Below are 14,481 nucleotides of genomic sequence, written 5' to 3'. Positions count from 1 at the left end.
ACAAAGGGTGGGCAGGATTCCTTGTCTGAAAAGCTTTGGAAATCATATTGTTGAGAATCAGAGCCATGATACTAAAAGCCTCTTTAAATCTTTCAAGTTCTAAGTCACCGTAAGGCCCAAGTCCATTTGGAGACACACGTTCAGCCACCTGGGCGTGATGTCATACTCTAAAGAAAGGATTTCCCGATAGACAAAGTTTCCTGGAGAAACTGCTGTGCATCCTCTCAGGGGGCAGAACTAGCAGTTCTTAAAATAACAACCCAGAGGCCCATCCTATATTTAGGAGTTGGGGGCGGGGATGGGTTACATTTTATTTTTAAATTTTTAAGTTAGTTTCCTACATTCAAACATTAGAAGATTTCATGTCAAAATCCATACTTTCTATTTTCTCTTGAAAATATGAAAGACCTAGTGATACCTAATAGTCAGTGGGAGGCTAGCGACAGCTGCTCCCTCCAGACCAGGAGCACTCAGACTGCCACCCCGCTTCTATGACCCATGTATGAACTCAGGTGGGTTCTCTCATTTAGTTGACCTGTCTGGGCCACGTAGGCATTTCAGTTTTGATTCCTGGCCTTAAACCTGATGGGTTACTTTCCCCAGAGTCAGGAAGATCAGAAAAGGAGTAAAAACACTCGTAATGCCATGAAGACCCATCAACTATTAAAAAGAGCCATCACTGTAGAAATGCAGAGCTGGAAGGGGCCTCAGAAATCATGCAGCCAACTTCATCATTACAGGAGAGGGGCAGAGGCCCATGTGGTCATGTTTCGAACAGATCAAAGACTGGATCTCCCCATACCCAACACGGGTCTTATGCCATCTATGGGGTGGCCACCAGAACAGGCGTTTGCAGATTAACGAACATTGCCATGTCACCCTGGTCAGTATCATGGTCATTCAATGGCCCTGATCCCTAATGTTTTGAAAACATCTTTTCAATCTGCCATTAAGTAAAGGCAGTCTTGGACTTCCCGGGTGTCACAGTGGTTAAGAATCCACCTGCCATTGCAGGGGAAATGGGTTCGATCCCTGGTCCGGAAAGATCCCACATGCCACGGGGCAACTAACCTGTGGGCCACAACTACTGAGCCTGTGTGCCACAACTACTGAAGCCCGAGCGTCTACAGCCCATGCTCAACAAGAGAAGCCACTGTACTGAGAAGCTGGTGCACCACAATGAAGAGCAGCCCTGCTAGCTGAAACTAGAGAAAGCCCGTGTGCAGCAACAAAGACCCAAGGCAGGCAAAAATAAAATAAAATAAAATAAAATAAAATAAAATAAAATAAAATAAAATAATTTTTTTTAAGAAGAAGAAGAAAGAAAAGGCAGTCTTTCTAACCATTTAAGAGCAATTGAAAAAAAAATCTATGAAATAAAACTCTCATGAGGCCAGGACAAGATTTGGAGAACTGAGTTGGTCTAAATCTAAGGTAAGTAAATTCTTTTGATAAAAGACCAGACAGTAAATATTTTAAGCTTTGTGAGCCATCAGGTCTCTACAGCAACAACTCACCTCTGCTATCGTATCAGGAAAGCAGCCGTAGGGGATATGTAAATAAATAGGCAGTACTGTGTGCCAATAACACAGGTATTACAATGGACACTCAAAGTCGAATTTCATATAGTTTTAATGTCATGAAATAATGACTTTCTTTGATTTTTTTTTGAACCACTTAAAATTATAAAAAGTATTCTTACCTCACAGGCCATACAAAATGATAGGTAGGATTTGACCTGTGGGCCATAGTTTGCAGATCTCTGGCCTTGATGGTGAGAGGGGATTAAAAAAAAAAAAAATCAGCCAAGCCTGCCTATCCTGGTATCCCAGGGTTGCTTTCAGTATGAATACAAGAGCTCTGTCCCTAACTAGACCAGCCTGATTTTTTTGTTTTTAATTTAATTTTTATTTTATATGGGAGTAGAGTTGAGTTACAATGTTGTGTTAGTTTCAGGTGTACACAAATATGATTCAGTTATACACATACATGTACCTATTCTTTTTCAAATTCCTTTCCCATACAGGCTATTATACAATATTGAGTAGAGTTCCCTGTGCTATACAGTAGGTCTTTGTTATCTATTTTATATATAGTAGTATGTATACGTTAATTCCAAACCCTATTTATCCCTCTCCCCCCAGCTATTCCCTTTGCTAACCATAAGTTTGTTCTTGAAGTCCGTGTGTCTGTTTCTGTTTTGTTAATAAGTTAATTTGCATATTTTTTCAGATTCCACATATGTGATATCATATAATACTCGTCTTTCTCTGTTTGACTTACTTCACTTAGCTTTATCTCTAGTTGATCCATGTTGCTGCAAATGGCATTATTTCATTCTTTTTTATGGCTGAGTAATATTCCATTGTATGTATATATGTACCACATCTTCTTTAACCATTCCTCAGTTGAAGGGCATTTAGGTTGCTTCCATATCTTGGCTATTGTAAATAGTGCTGCAATAAACATTGCTGTGCACGTAGCTTTTCAAATTATGGTTTTCTCCAGATATATGCTCAGGAGTGGAATTGCTGGATCATTCGGTAATTCTATTTCTAGTTTTTTAAGGAACATTCATCCTGTTCTCCATAGTGGTTGTACCCAACTTAATTCCCACCAATAGTGTAGAAACGTTCCCTTTTCTCCACACCCTCTCCAGCATTTATTGTTTGTAGACTTTTTGATGATGGCCATTCTTTTCTTTTTTTTTCTAAGCTCTTTATTGGAATATAATTGCTTTACACTGTTGTGGTGATGGCCATGCTGACTGGTGTGAGGTGATACCTCATTGTAGTTTTAATTTACATTTCTCTAATAAGTAGAAATGTTGAGCATCTTTTCATATGCTTTTTCCAGCCTGAATTTTTTTTTTATTTTGAGTTCACTGCGTGGCTTGAGGGTCTTATTTCCCTGACCAGGAATTGAACCCCAGGCCCTGGCAGTGAAAGTGTAAGTCCTAACCACTGGACAACCAGGGAATTCCCCAGCCTGACATTTTAATGGGAGTATTTGAATTGTTTTACAGTTTATCCAGTTTACTTATGCTCTCTTGTTTGATCTTCACCATGTTTTATGAGTTACACGGGGCAGGTTTATATATATACATTTATATATATATACACACATATATACATTTCAAATTTGTTCATTTTTCATACAGATTATAATCACAATAACAGAAGAAAAATTCACCCAAAAATCACCAACCCAGGAAAAAAATATTTGACATTTTTCTTTATATTAGTCTACTCTTTTTTTCATGTGAAAAATTTTACTGAATTGGCATCATAATATTGATAAAATGGTAAATTCCAGTTTTTCACATGAGTCTATGCATTATATTGCATTACTAAATACACTTCAGTGACTAAGACTTTTGTACTTTATCATTATTTACTTAATCTTTTCTCATTTGTTGGACATGCAGGAAGTTTCCAATGATTTATCATGATAAATAATGCTGCAATGAATGTCTTTGTTCACTTTATTTTTATAGCAGTATTTTCTTATGATATCCCCAGAAGTGAGATCACCAGATAAAAGGATAGTAACACTCTTTAATTATTCATATGCTTTGGAAATTTTTTTCTGAAAACTTATACCAAAGCAGAATTTTTATTAGCATACTGTTAAAACAATGAGCCACGGAGAAGCCTGTTCTGTCAATGACTTCTGTGTGACCTTGAGAAAGTCCTTTCTACTTTAAGCTTCAATTTCCCCATCTGTCAAAAGAGGAAAATAATCTATGCTTTCAGTGAGGATTGAAAGAGATAATCTATGTAAAGGTGACTTACAATAAGCAAACTCCCAATACTAGTGAAGATGCTGTGATGATGATGGTGGTGATGATGATGATGATGGTGATGATGATGATGATACTGATGGTGATGATGATGGTGATGGTGATGATGATGGTGATGGTGATGATGGTGATGGTGGTGGTGGTGGTGATGGTGATGATGGTGGTGATGGAGATGGTGATAATGAAGGTGGTGATGATGATGGTGATGAGCTTCAGTTTATTTATGAAGAACTGAAGTTCAGACTTAAGTGTCCCACCCAACGCCACACAATTGCAGAATAGCACTTCAGACTCTAGCTCATGCCTTTTGCTGTTTCTTTTTGATGGCACCCAAGTATCTCCTGTTATTTTGAATATATAAATAGGTTTGATTTCTTGTTCACTTTCAGGGGCATTTCATCTGCAGACTCACTTCTAAATCTCAGATATCAGCCAATCTATTCCTCCCAGATCTGAGGACCCTATTGGTTCCATCTCTAATCTGCTACACAAATCCAGAGGTGAGGCTTTTTTCTTTCTTTTTCTTTTTTAAATTAAACAAGTAACAAAGGAGCATTAGGTGGCATAATATTTGCGCCTTCAAGCCCTCACATCAGCCTAGTCACCAAACTTGCCACAGCAGCCCCTTCCCTTCTGACAGTATTTATTTGCTATTTAAAGTAGATGTCGGCGAGTCCTTACGCTGAGTTCATTTATATTAATAATCCTTTATCTACACTCTGATATTTCAAGGTTAATGACATCAGTACTGCTGAAACTGAGAATTAATGTCCAAGAAGAGTTCATATATGAAAAAATTTATTACTTCCCCCTCTTTATTTCTCCTTTTACAAGAATAATATCCCTAAGAAAGGTCAAAATTGTAGAGTCCGTAGCAACACGAGACGTGACAAAAACTATAATCTTTGTCTATATAATATTCTGAATGAGACATAAAGACGGAGTCAAGGAACTTTCTTAACAGCTTTGGCCAGTGCTTAATTGCTCCTCCCAAGATGTTTTTGTAAGTTTATTCATTGATGCAGTTGTGTTTCTGTGCTGGTTGCACTTGTAACAACTTTGATCTAAAGTAGTTGAAGCAAATCTGGTTCTAGGAATTAATGACACTTGTGGTTATAGATTGGGGAAAGTTAGGGGGCTAGAACAGATGTCAGCAAAGTTTTCTTTAAATAGTCAGATGGGAAAGACTTTAGGTTTTGTGGGTCTCTGTCATAATTAGTCAACTCTGCTGTGATAGCACGAAAGCTATCACAGACAGTGTGTAAATAAATCGGTGTGGTTATGTTCTAACAAAACTTTATTTACCAAAGCAGAGAGTAGGCCTGCAGGCCATAGTTCTCTGACTTCTGGTCTAGAAGCTGATAGAACTTGCACTTCTACATGTCAGTGACACTAGCAGTACCTTGGCATTTTGGGCATTTGATAACACTTTAATGGCACATATGACTCTCAGTTTTGGTGTTTTCTGGCACTTTTGGAGCCAGCACTTGGTGACTCTTGGGACTTGGTGGCACTTATGATACTAGGTCTTGATAGCACTTGAGGTTTTATGCTTGGCATTTCTTGTGGCTGTGAATATTGCTGGCATTTACATTTCTAGAAGGTGGTTATTTAATGGCATCAATGGTCATTTGCCAATCCTAAAATCATAGCCCTGATAGTAAACTCTCAGAGAATGTTCAGTGAATACATGACCCCTTCTTGGGTCTCCAAGGTATGCTAAAAATTCTATCTATATTATCATACTAAGTGAAGTAAGTCAGACATAGAAAGACAAATATCATATGATATCACTTATATGTGGAATCTAAAAAAATAATACAAACTTATTTACAAAGCAGAACAGACTCACAGACATAGAAAACAAACTTATGGTTACCAAAGGGGAAAGGTTGGGGGTGGGAGGATAAATTATGAGTTTAGGGTTAACATATACACACTAATATATATAAAATAGATAGTCAACAAGGACAGGGAACTCTACTCAATATTCTGTAACAACCTATATGGGAAAAGACTGAAAAAGAATGGATACATGTATATATATATTAAAGACTCTGAAAAAGAATGGATACATGTATATATATAACTGAATTACTTTGCCATACACCTGAAACTAATACAACATTGTAAATCAACTATACTCCAATATAAAATAAAAATTAAATTTAAAAAAATTTAAGAATCATTATAGCAAAAAAATAAAATAAAAATTATATCATACTATTTATGAATTTCTACATTCCATGCTTTTTATTCAATAAAAACTGGCTATTAAATTTGGGAAAAGTGACAGACTTTGGCCAACAGGTGGTTCTGGTTTTCGTTAATTCCTTATTTGCAGTCGTGTCAGCAAATATTAATTTAGAATCTACCATGTATAGAGTACAGAACTTCCTCTAACTAACCATTTCAAATGTTACACTGAGGTATCTGGTTCATTGGCTTTATAAATATCTTTTACTGAAGCTTAGTATATCTTCCAAAGTACTATGGAGAAATTTCTGCATTCCCTAAGGAATGGGAATACTATTATATACAGAGCCTACCGGTCTTATTCTTAAATTTAAAAAGTATATAATTGTTTCCCTCTTCTGCACAACTCTGAGAATGTCCTCCTCTAGGTTAGAAAAGCCCAATTTTACAAGCAAAAAATCATGAGAACTAAGTCAGGTCTACCTGTTGACTTAAGAAACTGATTAGAAATGAAACATTACTTTGAAACTACAAAAAAATTATTTATGTTCCATGAATTTGTTTATTTTTTAAAATAAAATAACTAAAGCCAAGGTGGCAACATTTCTATAGAAGAAGGAATTTGCAAGCTGGCCTGAAAAGCCGTATTAACTACTAAGGTTTTGGCACCATCATGTGGCCATTTAGATTTATCCACTAAAAACTAAACCAATATCCACTAAAAAATAACCAATATGGCAGCTCCACGCAAATCATAACCGATATCTGCAAATAGAGAAGAAACTCTTCAAAGCTGTGTTTCAGTCCAACTCATTCTCTGTCAGGGAACAAAAGATTATTATAATCAAATTACTATCTGACATACAAAGGTAGCTTGCCTATTCTGAATCCAATTATTGTCAAGCCTTGTGGAATCTACCAGCTAGATATCCCCTGCATCTTCTCTCTTCGGTCTCTTCCCGCTGCCACCACCCAAGTCCAGCCCCTTCCATCTGTCCTCAGAGAATCTGTCTCCTAGGCTCCTAAAGCAGAGTCCCTTCCACTGCTCTCCACTCTGCTCCCATGGTAACCTGTGTTAAAACAAAACCAATCCTGTCACTCCTAAACTCTACCTAAAACCCCTCAATAATGGCCCACTTCTCCCAAGAAAAAATGTCCCAATACTAACTCAACCTTGCAGGCCACCCAGCTCTGTCCAACACAGGACCCTCCAGCCACATGTGGTACCTGAGCACTTGAAAGGTGACTTGTGCAGATGAAATGTGCTGTGAGTGCAAAATACACCCCAGACTTTGAAGATGTCAAACATAAAAAAGAATGTAAATTATCTCGTTAATAATTTTAGAGTAAAATGATAATACTTCGGATATAATGGGTTAAATACAGTATTTTAATTTTTTTATTTTATACAATATTTAAAGGTTACTTTCCATTTACAGTTATTACAAAATATTGGCTATTTTCCCCATGTCATATAATACATCCTTGAGCCTATTTTACACCCAGCAGCTTGTACCTCCCCCTCCCCTTCCCCATATGGCCCACCCCCCAAGCCCGCAACCACTAGTTTGTTCTCCATACCTGTGAGTCTGTTTCTTTCATAATACAGGATATTATTAAACTTATTTTTACCTGTTTCTTTTTACTTTTATAAATGTGGACCTAGAACCTGGGGACACAGTGAAGCACACAAGAAAAATGCCTTTCCCTGTGACATTTCCCATCTCATGGGAGAAACGGGAGACAGACGACACAGTATATGAGACAGGACAGGTAAGGGAGTGACACATGCTGAGGAGGAGGGTGTAGGAGGAACCAGGACAGGTGGGTGAGTTGCGGGTAAGCAATTCTAGGCAAGGCCGCATTGAGCCAGTGATTTCTAAGACCTAGAGAAAGTGAAGGAAGACGCCCAGAAAAGCCATCAGAGGCAGAGGAAAGAGCGAGGGTGAGGCTGTAAGGCGGGAGCAGCCCTCGCTTATTTAAGAAGTAGCCAGAGGTCAGCGTGGCTGCAGCTCAGTGAGCAAGAAGAGAAAGGGGAAGTGGAGGTCAGGGAAATAACAAGACATCACTGAGAGTCTTACAGGAGGTAGGGAGGACTTCAGCTGAGGACGACAGGAAATTACCAGAGACCTTAAATAACAGTCCAGCCCCAACTCTTTTCCCGACTCAAACCTATACGTCCAACGATTCCACTCCTTCTCTTCATTGTCTAAAAGCTCTTTCAGACGTGACTGATTCCTGACATGTCACCCCCAAGACCAGCTGGTGTCAGCCCTAATATGTTAAAAGATTTGAACGCATCACTCCCTTCTTACAAACAGGAAAGGCTAAACAAACTGAAATTCAACGACTTTTCTTGGACTTGTCAGAGAATTGAGGTGTCAGGGCAAATAGCATCCTGAGATCTGGAAAGACGGGGCATCCAGGGAGTCACAGCCAAGGTCAGCAGAAGCCACTGGAGTCATAAATTGGCAGCCACAGGTCCCACATGGAGGCCACAATTAGATTGAGAATTTGATTCCTAGGCACCTGGCAGGTGTCAATGGCTTTTCTGAGTAAGAAATGAAAACCAAAAGTAAAACATTTACACAAACCATGAAACCTAAAAACAGTTTTGACTATGTACATAAAAATGAAGAACTTCTGTATAACAAAAGGGAAGAAAAGTTTAAAAATAACTAGGAAACTAGAGGGAGTTATTTGCAGCATAGGTAACAAAAGGTCAATGAGCATAATACATAAACAGCACCCACAAATCATTTTTTAAGTCTGAGCAGGTTCTTGAAAATTGTTTCCAATGCAGAAAAACTGGACTACATTTACCATAGGCAGGGTATAGCCATTCAATAAGGTTCTATGCAACTGATAAAAGAAGGACTGTTGTGACTCATTTTCTGTCTTAGAAAAATCTCCATGATTTGTATTTAAATGACAAAAACATGATAAATGCTGAAAGTCTTATCTCAAAACAAAGTATGTAATTTATTTATTCAAGACTTCTTTATGCCCAGAGAAAACCATAGTTCAAAAAGACACATGCACCCAATGTTAACTGCAGCACTATTTACAATAGCCAGGACATGGAAGCAACATAAATGTCCATCAGCAGAGAAATGGATAAAGAAGATGTGGTACATACATACAATGGAATATTACTCAGCCATAAAAAGCAACTAAATTTGGCCACTTGGAGAGATGTGGTTGGACCTAGAGGGTCTCACACAGAGTGAAGTAAGTCAGAAAGGGAAAAACAAATATCATATATTAATCCATATATGTGGAATCTAGAAAAATGGTATAGATGATCTTATTTGCAAAACAGAAATAGAGACACAGAAGTACAGAACAAATGTATGGATACCAAGGGGGAAATGGGGGGTGGAATGAATTGGGAGAATGGGATTGACATATATACACTATTGGTACTATGTAAAAAATACTCATAGATAACTAATGAGAACCTACTGTATAGCACAGGGGACTCTACTTAATGCACTGTGGTGACCCAAATGGTAAGAAAATCCAAAAAAAAGAGTGGATATATGTATATGTATAGCTGATTCATTTTGCTGTACAGTAGAAACAAATACAACATTGTAAAGCAACTCTACTCCAATAAAAATTAATTAAAAAAAAAAACTTTAAAAGAGAGAGACAAGAGAAGAAAAAAAGAAAAGAAAGAAAGAAAGAAAAGAAAGACTTCTTTATGGCTCCACAATGGAGTTTTACAGTTTTCTTCCAAGAGACCCTTTACCTTTTTCATTAGGTTTATTTCTGGTTATTTTCTTTTCATGATGTCGATATGAATGGAATATATTCTTCCATTATATTTCCCATATAAATTTCTATACAGCTCATATTAACTTGTTCATGTCTTTATATAAGAAATCTGCTGATTTTCAGATATTAATTTATAATTGGACCCCTTGATGAATTACTTTATTGTTTCTAGTAGTTTAATAACCGTGCCTGCCCATTCTATTCCTTATGTTTCCTCCTCTATACCCCAAGAGGAGCTGTTAAATACGACTGCAGTTCAGGGGAATTTTACTGCTAAATACCTGGGAAAAGAGTGTAGGGAACCATAAAATTATTCATATTTGAAAACAAAACAGTTTTGCAAAATCAAATAAGTAACTACGTGGTCCCTGAACAACGGTTCCTAAGTCTTTCTCAGTCCCAGGAAAGCAGCTCCATCTCCAAATGAAACCTTGAGCAAGAAGAAGCCCCGTATCTAAATCGAAGCTTGTGTGATTGACTGCGGTGGGGTAGGGGGTGGGGGTGTGGGGGGAAGACTGCAGCGTCCTGGGTAAAGGAGCATCCTCTGAATCTTGTGAGACTTCCCAGAATAATGCACTGAGCACCGAAAACCCCTACAGCTCTTACTTCCCCTTCATCCCTGAGGACTGCTCTCAAAATTCTTTGCTTCCCTAGTCCCCTTCTCTCAAATTTATATTCCTCCTCTGCCATAAAAATTACTCTTTTCCAATGCGTGAGGACCCCAAGATAACTTTTGGACACAAACATAGCTCATTTTCTCACGGCGCAAATAAAATGTTCCATGGTTGCCTGGAACATGCTGGGATTTGACTTGACTTCAAGGAACCAGAAACAAAAAACTGTGCAGGGTGACTCTTTGCTTTAAAACTCATTTAACTGATTCTTGAGGATTCCTGCCTGTTGGCCTTAAAAACACACCAAGTGAATGATTAAAATTCCATTATTTCCCCAAAATTCCATTGTTTCTGTGGATTTTATGTCTTTAGGATGGCTATCAATTTAACAAAGGTCTGCATGCCCACAGCTGCTTGAGGAGAGAGAATGTTTCCACAAATGAGGAAAATCAAGTCAAAACAAAACTGGAAAGGAAGCAAAAGACTTTTAAAACATTCTAGACGCAAGATAGGGCTCTCAGCAGCAGGGCTTTCATCCAGCACTGTGCCAGGTACAAATCATTCTTCACGTTCCATTTGCCAGAAGGGCAAACTGAGAGGCCTGCATCCGGCAAGTGCTCGCAAGCACCCACTGGGGAATCTGGTTCTTCCAGTCCCCTGTTCTGTAGAGCCGGCAGCTGTGCTTTGAAGCCCCTCTCACTGTCCTGGTACACATCTGTGTGTGCCTGCATAAAATTCCATCTGGTGCTATGTGGCTGATTTTAATTACAAGACTGAATTTGGCAAATAGATGAGAGAATGTATCAAACGTTCTCCACATGATGAAATTGCGTCTCCTGGCATTTTACTTTTTGATTAACTGATGAGGCTAAACTACATTGCTTTTTGAGCAAAAGCCTTTCTATGGAAATCATATCTTATGGTAGGAGGAGCTGTCCTGAGCTGAGCCACTGCACTAACCAGAAGGCTTTCTCTAAAGTAAACCTTGTCAGCTGCTCAAGCCTCTATAGAAAGTACAGTAGGGCTTAGCCAAGACTGAATTCACTATTTTCCTTTCTCTTTCTTGCAAGTTCATTGTACTATCATCTCCGGGCTTAGGCTGCATGTTTAGTTTTCTGTCTCAGTTAAAGTCTAGACGTATAAGCTGCAGGAGGCAATACCTCTCCTAATAGCCAAATGATGCATATAGAAGTTCTACTGGTGTCCATTTCTTTCTGTCCACAGAGCTCTCCCATTGATCCTGAATCTACTGCACATTGGTTTCATGCATCAGGTGCTGCTGATGAAAAGTCTGAAATCCTTCTCATTTTCTTTCCTCTGTAGGTAATCTGGTTTTTATCCTTCAGGATTTTCTTTTTATCTTGAGTGTTTAGAAGTTTCACTCCAAGGTGCTAATTTTTCTGAAAGGTGTAAGGTCTGTGTCTAGGTTCATTTTTTTTTTCATTTTAAAAGAAAAAACATGGGGCTTCCTAGGTGGCGCAGTGGTTAAGAATCCACCTGCCAATGCAGAGGTCACGGGTTCGATCCCAGCTCCAGGAAGATCCCACATGCTGCGGAGCAACTAAGCCCGTGTGCCAAAAAAAGAAAAAGAAAAAACAATTTTTAATTGAATAAATTTGACATGTAACATCGTATAAATTTAAGGTGTTCAGTGTGTTACTTTGATACATTTAACGTGACTGTGGTTGCGATGTTTACCAGTATTATATAATTATAGTACAATATTATTGTCTACATTCATTATGTTGTGTATTAGACCTCTAAGGCTTATTTACTACTCGATATAAGTTTGTACCTTTTAATACCATCAGTCTTATCCCCCAGCCTTCATCCCCTTACAACCACCATTTTACACTCTGCTTTTTATAGGTTTGACTTTTTTTAGATTCCACATATAAGTGATATCGTACAATAGCTTTATTTTTTGCATCTGACCTTCCAATTGCTCCAGCACCATTTGTTGGGAAGATTATCCTTTCTCTATCGAATTGCCTTTGATCCTTTGACAAAGATCTGTGAGGGTCTATTTCTGAGCTCTTTAATCTATGTCATTTACCAAAATCAATCTACATATCTGTTACCAGTACCGTGCTATTGGCTTGTCCTTCAAGAAAGATTTCCCAGTCCGCACTCCCAATAACACTGTTTTATCTTTTCTCCATAACCCCATCAATACTGAATGTTATCTGTCTTTTAAATTTTTCTCCAATCTACTAGACTCTTCTCCCCACCCCAAGTCTTTACTTTTTCAAAATGCCTAACATATTGTCATCTGTTTTAATGATTTATCAATACTGCTTACATATTACAGATATCGACCTTTTGTTACCGATATTGCAAACAGTTTCCTTCAATTTCGTAGTTATCTTTTGTTTCCCTTTTATTACATGAAACTTCATTTCTATGTAGTCAAACCAGTCTTTTAAGTTTCATGGTTTGTATAAATGTTTTACTTCTGGGTTTCATTTCTTACTTAGAAAAGCCTTTGACACCTGCCATGTCCCTAGGAGTCAAATTCTCAATCTAATTATAGCAACCATGTGAAACCTGTGGTTTACATATCTTCATTTGAAATCTTTGCTTTCTCATATCATCATTCTAATTTTCTTAATGTTATCTAATGTCCAATGGAGCTAATATATCTAATACCACCTCAAAAAATGTTTGTGTCTTACATGAAATATAAATAAAGTGGTTAAAAATCAATGTACAGGGACTTCCCTGGTGGTGCAGTGGTTAAGAATCCTCCTGCCAATGCAGCGGACATGGGTTCGATTCATGGGCCAGGAAGATCCCACATGCTGTGGAGCAACTAAGCCCGTGCGCCACAACTACTGAAACCTGCACACCTAGAGCCCGTGCTCCACAACAAGAGAAGCCACCTCACTGAGAGAAGCCCGAGCACTGAAGCAACGAAGAGTAGCCCCCGTTCAGCACAACTAGAGAGAAAGCCTGTGAACAGCAATGAAGACCCAATACAACCAAAAATACAAAAAATAAATAAATAAATAAATAAATAAATAGAAAATAAATGTACATTTCACTCTTAGGTATATACCTAGAAGAATTGAACCCAAGTGTTCAAACAGAAACTTGTATACAAATGTTCATACAGCACTATTCACAAGAGCCAAAAGGAGCAAACAAGCCAAATGTCCATCAGATGATGAGTGGATACTAGAGATGATCATACTCAGCAAAGCAACCCAGACAGAGAAAGTCAAATATCATATGATAGCACTTATATGTGGAATCTAAAAAAAAGGATGCAAGTGAATTTATTTACAAAACAGAAACAGACTCACAGACTTAGAAAACAAACACAGTTTTCCCAAAGGGGAAAGGAACGGGGGTGGGAGGGATGATAAATTAGGAGTTTGGGATTAACACACACACACTACCATATATAAAATAGATAATCAACAAGGACCTGCTGTATAGCACAGGGAACTCTACTCAATGTTCTGTAATGACATATATGGGAAAAGAAGCTAAAAAAGAATAGATATATCAATAACTGAACAAGTTTGCTAAACACCTGAAACTAACACAACATTGTAAATCAACTATACTCCAATATAAAATAAAAAATTAAATTAAAAAAAAATGATGACAAAATGTGGTATACCGTACATTGGAATAGTACTAGGAATGAAACATTGATACATAACAAACCTGCAAAGCTTTATGCTATGTAAAAGGAAGCCAGACACAAAAGTTCTCACATTGTGTGACTCCATTTATGTGAAATATCAAGAATCAGTAAATCCGTAGAGATAGAAAGCAGATTAGTGACTGTGTAATGAATATAGGGGTTTCCTCATGGGATGATGGAACTGTTTTGGAACTAGAGAGAAGCAATGGTTGCACAACATTGGTGAATATACGAAATGCCACTGAGTTGTACGCTTTAAATGGTCAAGTTCACATTATGTAAATTTTACCTCAGTGCTTTTTAAAAAGTACAAATATATCAATAAATGTTTCTTTCTAAGGCAGGGATTTTAATCTCTACTCACTGCCAATGACTGTTATAATCCTGAGATGACACACGGTAAGTTAAAACATTGTATAACTAGGTCATGACCA

This window comes from Hippopotamus amphibius, chromosome 6 (genome assembly GCF_030028045.1).
Source record: "Hippopotamus amphibius kiboko isolate mHipAmp2 chromosome 6, mHipAmp2.hap2, whole genome shotgun sequence".
NCBI lineage: Eukaryota > Metazoa > Chordata > Mammalia > Artiodactyla > Hippopotamidae > Hippopotamus > Hippopotamus amphibius.
Note: the sequence above shows the minus strand (reverse complement) of the source record.